Source organism: Arachis hypogaea, chromosome 9 (assembly GCF_003086295.3).
Source record: "Arachis hypogaea cultivar Tifrunner chromosome 9, arahy.Tifrunner.gnm2.J5K5, whole genome shotgun sequence".
NCBI lineage: Eukaryota > Viridiplantae > Streptophyta > Magnoliopsida > Fabales > Fabaceae > Arachis > Arachis hypogaea.
The window spans coordinates 41182155-41192177 of record NC_092044.1 but is presented as its reverse complement, the minus strand read 5'-3'; the positions used below and the strand labels follow the sequence as shown (position 1 = coordinate 41192177).

General features: G+C 34.3%; 1 pseudogene; it reads right to left on the bottom strand.

Annotated features, from left to right (window-relative positions):
• Window positions 1-625: 625 nt before the first annotated feature.
• LOC112709122 (BES1/BZR1 homolog protein 2-like) overlaps window positions 626-10023 on the bottom strand; it is a 37886-nt pseudogene continuing 28488 nt past the window's right edge.

Here is a 10023-nt window from a genome sequence, read left to right as displayed (position 1 = left end):
GCACTGTTCATACATCGGTCTGAGCTATAAGGTCCGAGTTAGCCTGAAGCAAATTGACCAACCTCTTTTAAGGTTGGTCCATTACCGACCTCTTCATAAAGAGTTCAGAAGATCACAACAAGAGGCCCAAGTAGGCCCAAAAGTAGACGATCACAGCCCACCTGAAGGCAGCTGGCCAAAAGATAAGTGATCTTACCCACAAAAGATAAGATAAGATAACTAACTTATCTCAAGGAAGGTCACTCCACACTACTATAAATACACAGGAGCACCCAGGTATAACTCATACTCAAATTCTACAAAAAATCTGCTTAAACTTCGTGCTGACTTAAGCTTCGGAGTCTCTTACAGGTACCACCACCCTCTGGTGATCAAGGACCAGCCGCACCTCAAGCTCCAACAAGTCAAACACGAGTAAATCCCAAAATGGTCCCTCAGATTAAGCCCGTGCACCAATGCTACCCCTGAATTTTAAAATGCTCTAATTGCACCCTTCAGATTGAGCTCCGTGCGAAATCTTGGTCCTTCCACCCATTTCCGGTGTGACTCAGCAGCCAGAGTGCTGAGCTGGCGGTTTGTGGTCCACGTAGGCAGCCTTAAACGACGCTGTTTTACCTGGAGGTAGCCCTAAACATTATTTTCAACATCAGGCCTTTCCACATCCTAGAGTAAGTTCCAACTCATCCACTCCCACCTCATGTATCCTCTCACCCTTCCATGGCTTCACTCTACCATTCTCAAAGTCAAAATCCGATGGTCTTCCTCTCTCTGCAGCCTGGCCCTATTGCATCCCTTCATTCATATCCATGGAACCTGGAGAGTGATCTGCTGCATTACTGGTTTCCCAAGGTTGAAGGTAGGCGATGGAGGAGCAGCTGAGGTCGTCGTTGTCTGAAAACTAAGCCAGCGACCGGAGTCCACAGTGGAAGCATCAGCTTCATCACACTCAGGAATGGTGGAAGTAGCCAATTGGTGGCGGCGGAAGGGGCTGGATGGGGCGGATACCGTGAAGAGAGGCTGGAAAAACGAATTAAGAGAGGAGACATTGGAGAGGGATTCGAAATCTTCCTTCCTTTTAGAACCCCTAGAGGTTGGGGAAGAAAGAGGAGAGGTAATAGGGGCACTATTGGATATTCTAAGAAGAGGAAGGTTTGTGGGGATGAAGGTGATGTTATGAATGAATGGTAGGAGGAATGAAGAGGGGTTTTGAAGGTTGGGATCAATGCGAGAGGGACTGGGGAATGATGAGGAAGTTAGGCTAGCATGGTAGGAAGGAACAGGGCTTAGGAACGCTGATGACTGTGGGCTTGGCTGTAGTGAAGAACAACCACTCATGTTCACTGGAGTTCCTCCAATCTCACCTTGTGGCCTCTTGCATCCCTATCATCAAAACACAAATCTCAATCAAGATTTCTAGGGTGAAACTAACGGAGCATAATCAATCATCTAGAACTATCACAATGACAGATTAACACTACAAAAGCTAGTTAGATCGCAAGCCTCCAAGATCAAATCAACTTTTTAGCAAGATTAGAAAGCAAATCAACAAAGCAAGCAAGAAAGAGCAAGTAGATCTGAGAGAAAGAGAAGTAGAAGAAGAAACCTTGCTGTAGGTAGTACCGTCCTCTTCTTAACAAGCAATGGAAGTACCCTCCAGGCTACCTACGTGGACCACAAACCGCCAGCTTAGCACTCCGGCTGTTGAGTCACATCAAAAATGGGTGGAAGGACCAGGATTTCGCACGGAGCTCAATCTGAAGGGTGCAATTAGAGCATTTCGAAAGTCAGTGATAACATTGGTGCAAGGGCTCAATCTGAGGGACCATTTTGGGGATTTACTCGTCAGACACGGTAGCTCCGATCACACCTGAAGATCTCGTGCGAGATTGACCTCATCATTTTAGGTAAGCCTCAGAACACTAGCCTTAGCCCATGTTAGCCCAAAGAAAGATAGTTCAAAGTATGGAAATACTCATATACCTATACCCTAATTGGCTTGTAAAGGTAGAAGTCATTTTGGTTAGGCACTTGTGCTCCTCCCTGAAACAGCATCCACATAGTGTCACACTGCTACCTTGAGAAATAGATTTGCATATTAAGAGTAAGGTGTAGACTTTTGTACCTGAGATGGAAGAGCATTAGTTTCTATGGGAATGTCAGCATTAGGTAGGTCTGGGTTAACAACTACAAGTGCTAAATTGTTTCTCTTCTATTTTTTTTATTTTTTTGCCACCAATTAGGATTTTCAGGAGATCCTCTGTAGGTTTTGTCGTAGTGACCCATCTCTTCATACTTGTTGTAGGTAACTGATGAGCGGATAATTTATACACTTTTTGGCATTATTTTTAGGTAATTTCTAGTATGTTTTAGTTACTTTTTAGTATACTTTTGTTAGTCTTTTATGAAAAGTTCACATTTTTGGACTTTACTATGAGTTTGTATATTTTTCTGTGATTTCAGATATTTTCTAGCTGAAATTGAGGGACCTTAGCAAAAATCTGATTCAGAGGCTGAGAAAAGACTGCAGATGTTGTTGGATTCTGACCTCCCTGCACTCAAAGTAGATTTTCTGGAGATACAGAAGCTCAATTGGCACGCTCTCAATTGAGTTGGAAAGTAGACATCTTGGGCTTTCCAGAAATGTATAATAGTCCATACTTTGCCCCAGACTTGATGGCCCAAACTGGCATCCAAACGCCCACTTGAGGCCCTTTTCTAGCGTAAAACGCCAGAACTGGCACCAAAGCTAGAGTTAAACGCCCAACTTGGCACCCAAGCTGGCATTTAACTCCAAGGATGGCCTATGCACGATAAAGCTTCAAAGCTCAGCCCAAGCACACACCAAGTGGGCCCCGGAAGTGGATTTTTGTACTATCTACTCATTTTTTGTAAACCTAGTTTACTAGTTTAGTATAAATAACACTTTTTACTATTGTATGGGGGTCTTCTTTGGAACCCTTGAGCTTTATGATCATCTCTGGGGAGGCTGGCCATTCGGCCATGCCTAGACCTTTTTCTCTTATGTATTTTCAACGGTGGAGTTTCTACACCTCGTAGATTATTGTGAGGAGCTCTGCTATTCATCATGAATTAACGCAAGTACTATTGTTTTTCCTTTAATTCATGCCTACTTCTCCAAGATATACTCTTGTACTTAATTCGGTTAAGTCAGACTGAAGGGGTGACCCGTGACAATCACCCACTATCTTTAGTACTCGCTTAGCCAAGATTCGCGTGCCTGACAACCACAAAGCGGTCTACATGATGTTCAACGTAGTCATTGGATGCCAGCCAGAGTATACTCTCTTGGGTCTTTGATCCACGGATTCGCATCATCTCTCCTGACAACAGAGCATCCGACCCCGTGATTAGGATCTTCGTGGTATAGGCTAGAGTCAATAGACAGTATTCTTGAGATCCGGAAAGTCTAAACCTTATCTGTGGTATTTCGAGTAGGATCTAGGAAGGGATGACTGTGAGGAGTTTCAAACTCGCGAATGTTGGGCGCAGTGACAGTGTGCAAACGGATCAATGGATCTTATTCCGACACAAGTGAGAACTGACAGATGATTAGCCCTGCGGTAGCTATGCCTGGTATTTTTCATCCGAGACGAGAAATCTGACAGTTGATTAGCCGTACAGAAACCGTAGCCGGACCATTTTCACTGAGAGGATCATACAACTTGCCATGGAGGGGAGCAGGCATGATTGGATGAAGACAATATGAAAGCAGAGGTTCAGAAGCAACAAAGCATCTCCAAACGCTTATCTAAAATTTCCACCAATGAATTACATAAGTATCTCTATGTTATTTTCCGTCTTATCTATCTTTTAATTATCAATACCTCATAACCATTTGAATCCGACTGACTGAGATTTACAAGATGACCATAGCTTGCTTCAAGCCGTCAATCTCCGTGGGATCAATCTTTACTCACGTAAGGTATTACTTGGACGACCCAGTGCACTTGCTGGTTAGTTGTGCGGAGTTGTGAAAAGTGTGATCACAATTTCGTATACCAAGTTTTTGGCACTATTGCCGGGGATTGTTCGAGTTTGGACAACTGACGGTTCTTTTTGTTGCTTAGATTAGGTAATTTTATTTTATATTTAAGCTCTCTTTTATTTTTATTTTCGAAAAAAATAAAAATACAAAAAAATTTAATAAAATCATAAAAACCAAAAATATTTTTTGTGTTTCTTGTTTGAGTCAAGTGTTAAATTTTAAGTTTGGTGTCAATTGCATGCTTTAATTTTTCTTAATTTTCGAAAATATATGCATTGTGTTCTTCATTGATCTTCAAGTTGTTCTTGATGATTTTACTTGTTCTGATCTTTAAATTCTCCAATTTTGTGTCTTTTCTTATTTTTCATATGCATTTTCAAATCCATAGTGTCTAAACATTAAATATTTCTAAGTTTGGTGTCTTGCATATCTTTCTTTTCTTAAAATTTTTCAAAAATATGTTCTTGATGTTCATCATGATCTTCAAAGTTTTCTTGGTGTTCATCTTGACATTCAAAGTGTTCTTGCATGCATTACTTGTTCTGATCTTAATTTTTCAAAAATATCTCTTTTCAAGTAAATAATACAGAGAAATGAAGATTCAGAACATACAGCAGAGGAATCACAGAGAAAAAGCTAGGCGTTTAGAAAAAGACCCAGTAAGGAAGAAATTCTGGCGTTAAACGCCAGACAGGGTATCTGGCTGGGCGCTAAATGCCCAAAGAGGTAGCATTCTGGGCGTTAAACGCCAGGATGACACAGGGGAGGTAATTTCGTTTCAAATTCAAATTTTTTTCAAATTTTCATGTTTTAATTCATGATTTTAAAATCTTATCTTTCTCTTTTAATGCTTTTGAAAATTTTAAAACTAATTTTTCAAAAAAAAAATCTTTTTCTTAAATTTTCAAAAAAAAAAATCCTTGCTAACAATTAATGTTTTGATTCAAAAATTTCAAGTTTGTTACTTTCTTGTTAAAAAAGGTTCAATCTTTGAATTCTAGAATCATATCTTTTAGTTTCTTGTTAGTCAAGTCATCAATTTTAAAAATCAAATCTTTTTAAATCCCTTTTTAATTTTCTTTTCAATCATATCTTTTCAATCATATCCTTTTTCAATCAGATCTTTTTCAATCATATCTTTTTTTTTTAATTTTAATTTCAAAATCTTTTTCTAACTTCTTATCTTCTTCAAAATTTATTTTAAAATCTTTTTCACTTCTCATTTTCGAAAATCACTAACCCATTTTTCAAAAATTATTTTAATTAACTAATTGTTTTAAATTCTAATTTTCTATTATTTCATTTAAATTTTCGAAAACTCTTTCTCTCTCATCCCTTTGCATTTCCTCGAAACTTTCTTCCATGGTTAAACATAGGAACCACAAACACAGACATCTACAATATTTTAGAACTAAACCATTAAAGTTTTTTCCTAATACACATCACAGATCAACAACAGCTAGAAAAACCAGAACTAAAAACATTGCATTATATCAATAACTTGAATATAAACTTCCTTTTTGACAACACGAAATGAATGAACCCTAATAAAAAATAGTGTTTTATCATGCAAGCGATTCATCGTCAGAGACATGCATGCAAAAGAAGTACATTATCAACTCACAGTAGAGAAAGCTAAATAGGGAAACTAACCTTTCATGTGTGCCACGAAGTCACCGTCAAAATCTTCTGAACATCTGTCAACCACTTGTAACCAGCAGGCTAAGAGTTGTAATGTGTTCCTTGACTTTTGGAGGAAAATAATGGTGGAAGAAGAATTATTAAGGCTTTTCTGCGAATGAGTGAGGAGATCAAGAAAAGTAATGTAAATATGGCTAGGCTATTTATGAACGACGACGTTTGGGACCCAGGGAGGGGGCTTTTAGTCCCATTCACAACTTCGTTCTGCCACCTGACACTGTGGTATGACACATCAGACAACAACGGATGCATCACACGGGTAACCCATTGGCATCCGGTGACAAGGGTCTGTATTTACATTTCTTTGCATGGATGGGGGCCTGGATGAGATATCAAGAAGATCAAGGTGCTCGTCGTCTCTCGGATAAAAGGTCAGGAACTGGAAAGGATATTTACCATTTTATTTGGGATTTAGGGTTTAATAGGTGACACATTCAAATATAAATAGTAACTTCAAAGTTTCTGTCCCAACATATCAAAATTGCCTCCGTAGCTTTTTATCAGAAGAGTTACAATTCAATCCTATTAAGGATACAAAAAGTTTTGGTTGAACAAGATTAAGATAATTCTTCAATCACTTTTACGAGTACAGATAAACTTTTGTATTATGATAAATATTTTTTTGATGGTTTAATATAAAAGATTCGAATTATAAAATTATTTGTTCTAATAAACGGTATTAGAGTCCTTCATAATTTAATCATAAAAAATATTTAATTTATTATTTTAAATTTTAATTACTGAATTGAAATATGTATATATTTATGTTGTTTAGATTTAAAATTGTTGGCCAACAAAGTCATATATTATGAATATTCTTCTGTGATTCTGTTTATTGTCGTTGCACATATAATATGTAACTTTAATATGTGTGTGCGTCATATGTTTGACTTTTATATATATCTAAGCGTCATATGTCATATATATAACTAGTATTGTTGTACAAACATAAAATATAATCACTTTTAATGCTGGTGTCGTTTGGGTTGCAATTCTTTATTATATATAGGGTTGTAATTCTTTATATATATACACTGTTATGTATAGTGTGTTTGGTTGTATCTGTCAGATAGACTGTGGACAATTTTAAATAATATTGAGTAGTATTTTGAGAATTTAATTGATACTTTTAGAGAAGTATTTTGAGAATTGAATCGATACTTTTGGTGAAAAAGAAGAGTAAAATCAATGGGTGATTAGTTTTTTTTGTTATGATTTGAAATATTTGACTTGAAAAAAAAATGTTAAGATTTTTAAAAATAAGCAATTGGGTGTGGAGAATATTATTAATAGATCAATTAAAAACTATTAAAAATAGAAAAATGTTAATTTTTATAGGTTGTTGATGACAATAACAAAAATAATTACAGATTATTATAATTTTATATTTTAGTATTATTTTTTTTATTTTTTTTATTTTATTGTGTTAAGTTCCTTGCTTTAAAAAAAAATATTTATTGCTATGTATGAATATTTATATATATTGATGTGCATTTATAATGAATATAATGTGTTCTTTAATTACTTATATTTTTTTATAAAATGATACTCATAAAATTAATGATTAGTGCATGATGTACTTCCTTCACGTGTTTTTTTTTCAATCCTTTTAGATTGTGTAATTCAATATGATGTGTTCTTTTTCTTCTATTATTTATTGGGTTATTTTTTATAAAATAAATAAAAAATACAAATAATTTACACTTATTGTAGTCTTATATAAATTTAATATTTGGTTGAAATATATTAAGATGTTTGTTATGATGTTTAAAAATATTATTTAATTGTTAAAATATGTTTAATAATTAATTTTAAATTTAAAAATATAAAAATGAAAAAAATTTAAATATTTTAAAGTTATTAAAAAAATAATTTAAATAAAAGTTAAACGCTAAACGAAAGACACTATAGAATTAGTCATATATTAATTAAGGTATATATTTTATATGAGACCGCATCTTTCTTTTATTTGGTTTGGTAGAATTATCTTGATATAATAAATAAATAAATGATTTATTCTAAACCATTAGTAGAGTATTATAAAACTATGATTTGTCTCGAATTTAATTTTGTGTGATATTGATTTGGTATAAAATTAATTGTTCTTTTGAAATATATGTATCATTTATGTAAATATTAATCGATCCAAAGAGATATTTATATTTAGCCAAGTTATATGTCCACATTAGTAATATTTGAATAATTAAAAATTAAAAATAATATTTTTTATTTATGCAAATAATAATCAGCAAAAAAAATTTATTATTTTGCCAACTAATAAGCATTGTACATTTTTATTTATTTTCTATTAATTATGTAGTCAACAATTGACCCAAAAGAATGTTAATGTTTTGGCCAATTAACATAAAATATATACATTAATAAATAGTTTGTAAAATTTAGGTTTTCATCTGTGTATTTAGTCCGTCCAAAAAAAAAATGACTTAATATGTGTCGAAATTTTTTGACAATATTTGATTACCATAATAAGAGTATCACTTACCATTAATTTTTCTATCCAAAAATAAAAAATTAATGTTGTTCTAAATATCTTAATATGGACATTTTTTAATTATTTAACTAATATTTATTGCACATTTTTTTTCTAATCTAGTTGTTATGCCTTTAACTACCAATATTTTTCCACAAGTTAGCAGTATTCTTATGCTAAATGGTACAAATTCTAAAATTTGGGATACTGATGAGTCCATATTTGACGATAATTTTTTCTCGAATTGGACGGATTTCATCACATAAACTCACACTTAATCACCAAAATAGCATACTTGTGTTTTATCCCTAAATTGAAATTAAATGTGAAAACATGCGTTTTTGTGCTTAAATTGACCATTTTAATTCCACTTTTATTCTATTCGATACCGTGATATGTTTGTTGAGTGATTTTAGGTCCTAAAGGCAAGAATGACTAGGAAAAAGTGGAAGGAAGCATGAAAGATGTAACACCCTACCACACAGAGTTTTATGCTTAAGTCATAAGATAGAGGTGGCGAGGTATTACGACCTCTAAAAACAAAATTTAGTACGTATAGTAGTGTAAAAATGTTCATAACTAGGAGCCTTTGAAAATAAAAGGGTAAATTAAAACTGATAAATCGAAAAGTGCAACACTCCAATCGATAACGTAAACGAACAGATATAGAATAGACTAACACGATAAGATATACAAGAGAGTGCCAAAAATACAGGTATCAAGACTTAGAACTCGGTTTGTGAAGAGAACTGGTCCGAGCATATAAGGTATACATACATATATAAGGAACTTCCAAAAGACAATCCAAAAGACAAAATACAGAACCTGTTTCTCCAAAATAGCCTCTAAGAGGAGTAATACAAAACATATATATATATATATATATATATATATATATATATATATATATATATATATATATGTAATCAAAACAAAACAAAATTCCAAGTGTAACACCCTACCATACAGAGTCTTATGCTTAAGTCATAATTCAGAGATGGCAAGGTATTACGACCTCTAAAATAAAAAAATTTAGTACGTATAGTAGTATGAATGATTGATTATAACTAGGAGCCTTTGTAGAAAAAGGGGTAAACAAAAATCGCAACTCTAAAGCGCAACACTCCGATCGATAACGTAACGAACAAGGATAACCAACGCGTGATTATATATATACAAAGGAGTGTCAAAAACAGGAATATCAAGACTCAAAATCCGGCTGCGAAGACACTGGTCCGAGCATAGCAATATATACATATGATAAAATAAGGAAAACCCCAAAGGAAACCCAAAGGGACACAAATACATAAAACCTATTCTCCAAAATCTCCCATAAGAGGAGTCATCACAGTTTGTATTATTTAATGGAGATAAAAGTATCTAAGCAAAACATATAAACCAAAACATAGCCCCGAGAACAAAGGATCTTCGCAAATCTAGAAGTCTCCAGCATGCCTCAACGGGAAACCTCACGCCCTGCATCTGAAAACCACAAAATCCGCATGGGTGAGAACCAGAGGTCCCCAGCATGGTAACAGCTTCCACATATATAATACATAATAATGGAGGAAAGCCAAAGGCAATCCTAGAACTTCCTCCAGATAATATCAAAGCTTATAAACAGGCTAAACCATAAAGGGCATCTGACTAAAGATTCTTCAGTCTAATTAACTCTTCCCTTTCCAATTCCTTCAGACCTCCCAACCACCAGCAGGAGTATAAAGTAGAAAACACAGTTATATCAAGTAAGAAATATACAATTAGGAACAAGTAAAGCATTTAGACAATTAGCAAGTAATATGCAGTCAAATAGGCAATCTCAAAC